The sequence below is a fragment of the Setaria viridis genome, chromosome 6, assembly GCF_005286985.2.
Source record: "Setaria viridis chromosome 6, Setaria_viridis_v4.0, whole genome shotgun sequence".
Lineage (NCBI taxonomy): Eukaryota > Viridiplantae > Streptophyta > Magnoliopsida > Poales > Poaceae > Setaria > Setaria viridis.
Window position 1 is genome coordinate 34,480,368 of NC_048268.2, and position 10,879 is coordinate 34,491,246.

The 10,879-nt window shown below is 42.0% G+C and overlaps 1 long non-coding RNA gene and 4 other non-coding genes across 5 annotated transcripts; 4 read left to right on the plus strand and 1 right to left on the minus strand.

Annotated features, from left to right (window-relative positions):
• The first annotated feature begins 4,263 nt into the window (after positions 1-4,263).
• LOC117861403 (uncharacterized) lies at positions 4,264-7,172 on the plus strand. Its single transcript, XR_011898485.1, has 4 exons — positions 4,264-4,278; positions 4,360-5,328; positions 5,693-5,930; positions 6,872-7,172. It is a non-coding gene; the product is annotated as an uncharacterized protein (transcript).
• On the minus strand, positions 4,996-5,069 carry TRNAN-GUU (transfer RNA asparagine (anticodon GUU)). Its single transcript has one exon. It is a non-coding gene; the product is annotated as a tRNA-Asn (tRNA).
• Positions 7,173-7,689: 517 nt separating the features above from the next.
• Positions 7,690-7,763, plus strand: TRNAV-AAC (transfer RNA valine (anticodon AAC)). The gene has a single exon. It is a non-coding gene; the product is annotated as a tRNA-Val (tRNA).
• A 794-nt stretch (positions 7,764-8,557) lies between these two features.
• Positions 8,558-10,525, plus strand: LOC117860271 (uncharacterized). The gene is made up of 3 exons (XR_004641431.2): positions 8,558-8,716; positions 9,205-9,340; positions 10,146-10,525. It is a non-coding gene; the product is annotated as an uncharacterized lncRNA (long non-coding RNA).
• A 5-nt stretch (positions 10,526-10,530) lies between these two features.
• TRNAV-AAC (transfer RNA valine (anticodon AAC)) lies at positions 10,531-10,604 on the plus strand. Its single transcript has one exon. It is a non-coding gene; the product is annotated as a tRNA-Val (tRNA).
• Positions 10,605-10,879: the final 275 nt, after the last annotated feature.

Sequence of the window (10,879 nt, forward strand, 5' to 3'; positions counted from 1 at the left end):
GCAGGTGGCCCTAGCCACAAGAGCGTCCAGAAAGAGAGATCTATCATGTCAGAGCTTAGAAATTCTAGTATTCATTACTTCTCAGGCCATATAGGCATTCATCAGTCAACTGGACGGCAGGACACCAGTACAGCACCGAGCAGGGAGAAGCTTTGCAACTAAAAATGCAATTCTTCTACAGATTTGCACCAGTTCGACGAGATTAACTATTCAATGACCAAACGAAAAAGACCTGTATGTCGGAAAAAAGTGTTTTACCTAATGTTCAGATATGAAGTTAAAAGTTAAAACCCCAACCACTGTGCATCACCGTCAAGCATTGAGCTCCTGATTAGGTAGTACCTGCATCCACAGGATGATAGCACCCAGAGATGTTCACAGTATATAAGTCCTAACTAGCTAGCTGGTTAAGCAATCCTGTCGACAGAATAGCATCCTAGATTTTTTCAAGGAAATCTAGACTAAAAAAAGAACTTTCAAGAAAATTTATAGAAAAGGGTTCTTTACCATTCATGAACACATTCACGATCCATCTTCCCTTGCGCTTGAAGGTCAACGTTGCTGCCTTTTTGACGTGGAGATAAGCAGGAACTATTCCCATTGCCAAATCTGTTACAGGCACATATAGCACAAAGCATATATTTGGTCGGTGAGCAAATTCAGATCTGATATCATTTGTGGATCAATATCAGATTCTCTGTGTTTGGCCGATATCAGGCCAATTCACTTACTATGGAAAAGAACAATTTTTCTTGACGCAACTTCTTCTCAATCGATCAATACCTAGCTACATGACGGAGATGTCTTTATCTCTGTTATGTGGCCAAGGTCAACGTACCTGTCTTTGTACATATGCCATAATCGTTGCTGCCAATTGCCATGCATGATAAGCAGGAAATATTCCCAGGTAACTTCGGAACCACAAACCGCGCCGAAAAGGGACATCCAATCATTTGCAGGAACATATTCTCTTTTCATGCAAATGCATTCTGATCAAGCATGTCCTTTGAAGAAGGTATGGGACTATATAAATAGGCATGCAATGCAGCTCCATGTATGCATGGCAGTTCACAAGCCACGCCTAGTGCCTTACAGTTTAGCTAGATGATGAGAATGTTAATGACTAAGGTTGAGAGATAGATGGAGGAGAGGGGAGACCTTGCATGGTGATAAGGGCTGATCATCCTGGTAGCCAAGGATGACTTGCCTGTGGCCTCCCTCGCTCGCTTGCATTTTGGTGGAGCAGGCAGGCAACTGATCTCATAGGCAGTCTCCTTGGCTAGCCTGGACGGTTCTTATCCTTCATGCTAGGCCTTCACCACTTCGATACCTTTTCTTTTTCAAAATTATCAAGAAGAACTGCGTGTCTAATATATATGGTTTTGTTTTTAACTCCCTCAGTCCCCATGATGTGGGTGCTCACTACATTCATGAAGACCTTGGATCACATCTAGCTTCTCAGTCTGAGAGGAAAAATGCGAAAAATGGAAGAGTTTGAGGCCTTTGAGGGTGTTTTTACTCTGTTTGCCAATTGATGAACTGACACTATAGTTTGTTTTTTTTTGAAAGAAACAGCGAGGGAAACCCCCACTGTGGAACTGACACTATAGTACTGCCATTGCATGATATTTTATTGGTGTGCACAGCTAAGCTCGCTACATATATATCCATCCTGCACTGATTGAAGGAGAAAGCAGTCATCGTCCATTATCTGGTGATCATACATCAGGAGAGGCCATATGATCAGTTGATAGTTGTTTGCTCTAGTACTCTATATGCAAGCCATTGCCACCCTTGTGATTTCTACAGTATTTCAGAAGTGCTAGCCTTGCGTATATCCTGCACTTATCTGACCTCTAAACGAGTTCTATATATTAGCATGTATGTATATGTATCATCAGTCAGGCTGTGCACAACAAGCTTACATGCATGTATACGATGTATGATTTCTGAAGTTCCAGTGACAACTCAATGGAAGTTAGTTCCTTTCTGAAGTTTCTCATGTTCTCATGTGATGCTAGCTTTTATGTTCTCTCCTTGTTAACATTGTGTGACACAAAATACAGAAACACACTTGCATCAGCCAGCAGAGTGGCACAAGAAAATTAACAAGCTGGTTTCAGCTTATAACTAACCAATTAAAAGTTAGTTGTCAATCCTTTTGGAACTATTCTACACCATACAACATCTCTAAGAGTTTTTCACCAGGAATATAAATAAATAAAAATGACTAAAAATAACATGTCACCACCATCGGGTACAATGTTCCTGTACCAACTAGAAAAACAGTACTTCTCACAAAAAAAAAGGGAAAGACAACTAGAGAAGCAGTAATAGATCGACTGGTTACCGCTGGAATTTTCAATCCAGTATCAGAATTAAGTGTGTGGCTCACCTTTATGGCTCACCTTTCTTGCAGATGGGTATATTTGATAATTTGAATGTGTTATGGCTCAACTTTACTTCAGAAGATATCTACACAAAATTCACATATATCAGACCCAAAATTAGTACTGAAGTTCCCAACAATCACTACTGGAAAATTGAGCACTCGTCCAACACGTTAGTACCGGTCGTCACTTACAGTACCACCGGAGCCCCTATAGTACCGGCTTGAAGCCTCAGCCAATACTAAATGGAGGTATGGGGACCGGGTGGCCAATGGCTAGATTCCCCTGAAAGCCATTTAGTATAGGTTGGTAGTTTCAACCGATACTAAATGGTGTTCACGCACGTATGTATCAACTGTTAGCTTCAGCCGGTACTAAATGTCACAATTTAGTACCGGCTAGAGCCATCAACCGGTACTATCGTACAAACTATAAAATAAGCTCCTTCCTCCTCCCCAAGCTCGAGCTCAACCATTTGACCGAGAGCTCAGACAGATCAAGTCCTACAACAATTAAAGGACCTTCCTATCAAAGCCACCGGTCCTTACGGCGTCAAACCCTAATCATCTATTTGTTTCTCCAAATATCTTCAAGAATCAAGACTACAGCCAGCTGTGCAAAGCTTTTCCTACATGCATAATTCGTTTTCACCAAAGAAAAATACCAAGTAGTGGAAGATCGGAACCAAACTTCTCAAACAGCTGCTAGCATCCATCAAGATATCAATTAAGTTTGTCAACCATGCATGAAAACTACTAGCCGCAGCCAGTGATCCAAAAGCATTTGAACTTTCCGTCGTTTTGCAGACAGATGGCAATCACACTAGCTTTAGGCATCTTCCTTTCGGAGGGTCAACATGTCCTTATTTCACAAAAATCCAAGGAAACCTTCTATACATGTAAAGTAATAAAGTTGTATGCATGGCTATCGATTCAGGATGTGCTCAATGATTGCTATTCTTTGACATCCACTCTTGTTTCCAGCGAGGTCATTAAAGTTTCCCGTATATCGACAAAGTTAGAACATATTCTGCCATCCAAGTAGGGGGAGATATATGAAATATTCTGTTACAGCAAGAACTTGATCCGGTTCTCTCTACAAGGTATGTATAAATAGATGTTGGATGGAAGAAGGACCTCGAGCCAATTACAGAAGCATCCAGTTAGGTGGTACAGAGGAGGAGCCTTACATGGCCATAAGGGCCTGCCTCTGATAGCCAAGGATGACTTGCCTAGGTCCTTTATACTGAAGGATCAGCAGTCAGCAGTGTGTGAGCCTTTGAGATGGTTCATAGGCAGTCTCCTAGGCTAGTCTGAGCGGCTCCTGTTGCTCATGCTAGGCATGATCGAGCCTCTTTCAATTAGCCTCCATTTTTCAATCAGACCAGCACATGATCTTCTTGTATCTAGCAGTGTTTCAGTGTGCATGCTCCATTGTTGATAATATGGATTGGCATTTTCTTTTGAAACAATCAGCACAAAATACTCTGACCTTATTCCTCAATACATGCGCACGGTGTGGATCAATCAGTTATCTTTCAGTAGCAGTTCAGTAAAACAATATAGGAAAGAACTTTAACACAGCACAGAATTAAATGATGCACATTTGCTCCTCCACTGCCAGTACTGCGAATTCTTGCAAGAAGAAAAAAAAATCAGTAAATTGCATTTGGATTACCTGCATAATGTCTGGGTTCCTTTTAGAGAATATAGATGATGACGTTCTCAATGTGTCAACAATCCGACAAGATGGAGAAAAAAAAGAGAGAGAGAATTCAATGTGCAATAGAGAAAGCAAAAGGGCCTATGCATGGTAGAGAAAACTAACACATAGGGGGTGCGAAACGGCGCAATCTAGAAAACTAGTCAATTAATTGAATTAAAAAAAGGTAGGTGATCACCTTATTTTTTCGACAAACTTTTTTTCCTGATTGCGCTCCTAATAGTATGTGTGTCTCACCAATTTTCAGAAAGAAGCTTCAGGCAGATAATTTCACTGCTGGTTGCATCTAGAGATCGTGGAGTTCCTATTCTGCTCGATTCAAAACCCGAAATTCTTTCGACTAATCTCCTTTTCTATTTTGTACTCACTTTCTGTCTTCCTCAGTAATGTTCATGTGTACAGTTTTTCTGCATGATTAATAAAATTAGGTAAGGGCCTCCCATCCCGAGTTCCTACAAAATAATTTCTACACAGAGAAGAAAATTTGCCTCTCATGGTCATGGGATGAGATCCACAGATAAATGTCCGGCAGATTAGGGAGGGGGTTGTCAATAACTGGTCACCTGATTCAAAAGGAGGTTGCCATTTTCTCCTCAAATCACACGCACGCTGCTTTTTGGCCGGAGGAGATGCCGCCGCAGCTGTCAAATGACTCCGCTACCCGGCGCCCCTGGGGATCGACGGGAGGAAGGACCAGCGACGAGAGGAGGTGAGGGCTCGGAGCAGCACGACGCCGGCGTCTGGCGTCCGGAGGAACGGGAATGGGCTGGACGCGAAAACGGTTAATTAAAGGCCGGGGCTCGGCGGACCCCGCCAGCCCGTTTCAGGCGCTATTTGGGCCGCGAGGAGGAGAGCAACCAAAAAAATAATAATAAAAAAAAAGCGCTAGAAGGAGGGCTCGAACCTCCGACCTTATGGTTAACAGCCATACGCTCTAACCAACTGAGCTATTCCAGCGGATGATGCCATTGTTTGTATGTAATTTTATATAAATATAAAAATACATACTTGGCTTCCTGATCTTTTTGCTGACATGATGAGTTGGCGGTTTTAATGATGTTGGTGACTCGAGTACCACAAGTTCCCAAGTGTTCCAAGAAACGGAGCCATCTCCACAGTGTCAGAACTCAGAAGTTAGCAGGCAAAAGAGGAAGAGCGGAAGAGATCTAGATGAGCTACCAGAAAGCCCCCCACGAGGAATCCTACCCTCCACCAGGCATGTAATTTCTTCTGCTCCTCATCCTCTTAGCATTGTCCGTAACTTAGTGTATCCGATTTACTAGATTGGCCCCTCTGCAGTTTTAAGTAAGAAACAAATCTGAACTATGGTGGCCAACTTCTTTCTTATTTGTGAATTCTACAACTATCTTCTCGTCAAGCCTCCTGGGATGTTCATCCCTGTTAATCTTGCTTTCATAGTTGCTCTGTGCTCACTCTCTCAAGAGGTTTCTATTCTTGCGAGCTGCGATAGATGCGACGCAATATGATAAAGATTTAATTTGATCTGATTCTCCAAGTTCTCAGGTCATGGATTCTGTTAAATCGCCGCATGACGCTGGTTCCCCTCTCTGCAATTTCAGGGTATAATCCGTCTCAGCAATATCCGTACCCTCCTCCCTCTCAGGGCTATGGCCACCCGCCCCCTGGTGCGTACCCTCCACCTCAGGGTCAGGGACCGTACCCTCCACCGGGGTACCAAGGCTACTTCAACGACCAGCAGCACCCTTACTACCCGCCGCCGCAGCAGCAGCCGCCGCCTTATGGGGGATATCAACACCAGGAACAGGAGGATAGCTCCTGTGGGTTCCTCAAAGGATGGTAACACATTCTGCAACTGCTTGATGTTAATTAATTTTATTGTCATAACATCTCATGTTTGTGTGTCAGTGTGCACTGTGCTATAGTACTGAGCAAAAATTCACATTTTTAGTTAGAATTAAGATAGGACTTATTAATTTTTGCTTTGGTCTATTTGAGTCTTCTTTTTTTCTTAAATAAAAAAGGACCAAGCAGGAGTTCTGCTGTTCATATATTAATAAAGAAGAGGAGCAAAGTTCAGACCAAGGTCTATTTGAGTCTTGAATAGTTGAATGCATATTACTAGTATGTTGAATTTAAGAGGAGGTCCATGTTTACTTGAAATAGTAGATATTACTGCTGATTCTGGCTTATATTGCGATTCACCCTGTGAGTTGGATGAGAACTTGGTCTATGCGGCTAATAGAGAGCTCATCAGGGTGATGCTTATTGCTTATTCTGGTTTTAAGTTAGCTGTTTCTAGTGTCTTGCAGAGGGGAGAGCAAGATGCTTGTAACATTATTTATCTTTTGGTCCCTGTACCATTGTTTGCGTGTCTGTTTAAGAGCTGATATAGAGATTGCTGTTAGGCATGTTGCCAGTTTACATTTTCTATCAAGGACATGTCTTTTTATCAAATGCTGTTGCTATATCTGTTGGATTCAAAAAAATGTGGAACTCAAGAGAGAATGAGAAAGTTTGAAAGATGCTGCACATATACAAATGTAATCTTTTGCATGATGCAGTAAGATTATTCGCTTTGCTAACCATTAAAAATTATATCATAAGAAATTTAGAGTTATAAGAAATAGGCAGTATATTCTGTAATAGTAGGCGTTCATTCAGTTATTACATGAGTTTCAGCATATCTATGTACATCACTTGAGGCATCATTTGGTTTGCCTGATGTCATGTGTCCTGCTTAATTACTTGGTCTCATTTTGATCCGTGTTCCTCTCCAGTTTGGCCGCGCTCTGCTGCTGCTGCGTGCTGGAGGAATGCTGTGGCCTCTTCTGAGATGTTAGCTCTTAGCTACTCCTAGACTTGGTACTTGGCATTCAGTATCAAGCAATTGATACTAGCACTACGGAGCATCGTCCGAGTATCGAGATGTCTTGAATTGTGGTTGTAACTTGATGCAATAATCGGAGAAGGGTGTTCAAGAGCTTTCAGCTATTGTATTGTATCAGTGTCAGAACCAGGCAGTATTGTGTCTTTGTCTATGCTTTGTAATAAAGGCTTTTATGCATCCTTTGGATTGGACGTCAGGTTTTTTGAAGAACATCCTGGCTTGCTGTGGAGTGTAGCACCAGCACCCGGTCAGAGATCGCCGGCCATACCGCCATACTCCTTAATATGCCTGGTCACAGATTCACTGTTTTTTTTTTGTTTTCTTTAAATGATCCGGCACTAGATGTGCCATTTTCTATTGACAGAGAAGAAGTCAGAGTACAAGGCAGACATTAGCAGAAGCCAAGGGCCAAAAATTCACTGCGCAGCCTTAATCTCCAGAGAAAAAGGGTCGCTAGGTGCCTAGCCCATGCGCGATTCTGCGAGACTCGTCGTCGCGGCGGACGGAGCTCTTTTTGGTTTTGTTCATTCCAAGTCTCTCTCCCAATTGAGGTCTCTGGGCCGGGCGTCGGTGTTGGCCCAAGACTCTGGTCCATGGGACTGTGACCGGGAGACCCATCCATCATCCTGCAACTCTTGGGATCGATGGCCGCAGTGTTCAAACATGTGTTTATATATTATATGAAATCTTAGACCATCAAGCACCAGAGGTTTCGTGGTGTAGTTGGTTATCACGTCAGTCTAACACACTGAAGGTCTCCGGTTCGAACCCGGGCGAAGCCATTACATTTTTTTGTTTCTCTCTCCATGTATATTCTTTCTTTTGCTTACCATTTACCTGCATTAATTACCCTATTATTTTTTTATATGCGTTGTAGTATACTCTATTATTGCACTGCGAACCAAAGCAGCCAATCCGGTCTCTGTTCCTTGATGCAGCACGTGAAGATGGATCACCTCGAGGCAACGCGCCACGTACATGTGCAATTGTTCTTTGCCAAGCCACACGACGCGTTGACATCCCGCAACAATCGGGCCGGGCCTTTGCCGCTTCATCTGCGTGGTCAATGATGCTCTACCTCAAGATCGGCTACACGTTTCAATTTTTTTCTCCCAGCCGCCACGTTACAATATTCCCTCGACTTTGATGTAAGATAAGAGTGGTTGGCACGTACCGTTATAATAATAAGCTAGCGTGCAGCTGTTGACAGAATTTGATTAATTTGCTCAAGTAGGGATAGCAAACCATTTACTAGCACAAATTATGATGAAATCCACTACTAATTAGTAACATCAACCTTTGCATTAAAAGATATATCCAGTTATCTATAATTCCATATGATGATGGTCACAGATGAATCCTAAAACAACTTATTGTAACAACGATTGGGAATTAAAAAACATAGATAAATATTGACACTGACAGACAAGTTGGCCACTTCATTACATTATTCAAATAGCATCTCTCTCTCTCTCTCTCTCACTGAACATGGGGCCACTGACATGCAAATGCATCATCACCCCGTAGTTCGTGCTAAATCGAGGTCTTAGTTTTCTTCAACGCGTACTATTTTAAACGCTAGTCTCTCTTCTCATCGCGGATTAAAAGCCGCAGCTGTCATAGCAAGTTCCCAAAGTCAGCAAACAGCTCCTCTCCCCACAGCAAGCAAGCAAAGCAAGGGGAAGGCAAAGGGCAACAATGAGCTACCAGCACGATCCCTACTACCCTCCACCAGGCAATTTCTTCATCTCTCTTATTCGTGCTAATCATCAAAACTTTATTTTTTTTTGTGCAAATTTGTGTTGGAATTACAAGATTGTGGTTTTCGCTGTCATCTTTAATTTGTGTTGCATTGGCTTATGATCCTACAACTGCTGCTAGCCAAGCGTACCGAGATTGTCTTGTTTTGCTAGCTAGTTCTTGTGTGCCCATAGCCTTAAGAAGTTTGCTATGAGGGTTCTTTTAGTTACTTGTAAATGTTTCAAGAGATACCAAATTATAATCTGTTTTTAGTACCAGACGTACCAAATTTGGATGGTAGCTTCATTAGGTACCGATGTTCAAGTACATATCTCATGTTATAGTTGGTGGTGCCTCTATCTTCATACCTTTCCAAAGATTGTAAAAAAAAAAGCTTAAAGAATTATCTTAACTTGGATGCTGCCAAGCCATTGGATTCTGTCAAGTTGATGCCTATTTGGCTGTTTCTTTGTGGAATTTCAGGGCATCGACCAGGGTACCAGGGCTACGGTGATGAGGATGAGGACGACAGCCCCCACTACCCGCCACAGCATCGGCCCTATGAAGAGGAGGACGATGGCTGCTGTGGCTGCCACTGCTCCGGGTTCTTCAAAGGATGGTAAGATATGCTAGATGCACATCAACATGTTTGATGCTAATGATATTCAAAGCATGATTGCCTAATTCTTGTTAGAATTAAGGTAGGATGCTTTTTGGGCATTAATTCGCAGGACTATATTTTGGTCTATTAATTTGAGAATCGGGAATGTTTTAAATTGATAACTAGCTCAGTCTTCACTTGAAATACTGCTACCGGACAGATTGCTGATTCTCTTGTTGATATATAACACGATTAGCATGAGTCGAATGACATTTTGGGCTGATAGAGAGCCCATCAGCTGATCGATGATGCTTATTAGTGGGATGTGAAGTAAAATTCAGTTTTATGAATCATGTGATGCATTGTTTGGTCTAAATCCAACATCATGTAGTAAAGATTCAGTTCTTAGTGATCCTTGTAAGAATTAAGCAGTGGTATTGACATTTCGATTAAAAAAAATTATGTCATTCAGTTATTGTAAGGAGATTCAGTATATGGTAATGTGCATCAGTTTGAGAGAGTAAATATTTACTGGTAAAAAAACAGAGAAATCAGACTGGTCACATGTGTCTATTAGAGTAGTACCACCGTAACAAAAAAAAAGGGATTAATTCGAACATACCTGATGGCCGATTTGAATCGAATGCTCGAAGCTTGTAATAATGGCTTTAGTTTGCGCTAGGAAAGTAATAAAGTACCAAGAACTTTTTACAAATCAACCTTGTCATTAAGTTTTTCAATCAGCATTTACTTGCCTAATCTCATGCATGTATATATCCTGCCTGACTATAGCTGGTCCCATTTTGCTGTTTCCCTCCTGCAGTTTGGCCGCTCTCTGCTGCTGCTGCGTGCTGGAGCAATGCTGCTTCTGAGATGTTTGATCAAACTGGCATCCAGTTCCAAGCTATCGTTTCTACCTTCTAGCATTGTGGAGCATATACCATGCTTTTTAAATCGATGTGATAATAAGAGGACAGTGTTGATGATAAGCATTCAGACGACAGTGTTTATTTGTCTCTGTCACAATAAAATAAAGGTGTATACGCATACGATTTGGACGCCACGTCGTTCTGTTTTTGCTGATTGATCTTTGATGTTTTATGATTATTGAAGTTTCCTTATTTGTGCAGTGCAAACCGCAAGCCTGCAACTGTTTTGTAAAATATAATTATGATAATATAAGTTTCATAATTGTTGGAACCAGCAGAGGTTTCGTGGTGTAGTTGGTTATCACGTCAGTCTAACACACTGAAGGTCTCCGGTTCGAACCCGGGCGAAGCCACTTTTTTTTTATACTCTCATTTTCTCCCCTTTTTTATGCCCTTTGTACTGATGTTAAATAAGTTCCTTCCTTGTCAGTACTGTACATTGTTATCTCTGCAAACCTTTTACTCTGCTGCGCAGCCGATTCGCATCAGCTTCATTGTGGATCGAAAACTGTGGCTGAAATGAAGGACCAGCCTAGCACTGCATCCTTTCCTTCTTTGTGCACGCGTTCGCAATTGACGACATGGTCCCTGATGGAGGTGACGGCGCGCGGAGGGCTTTGCTAGTCAT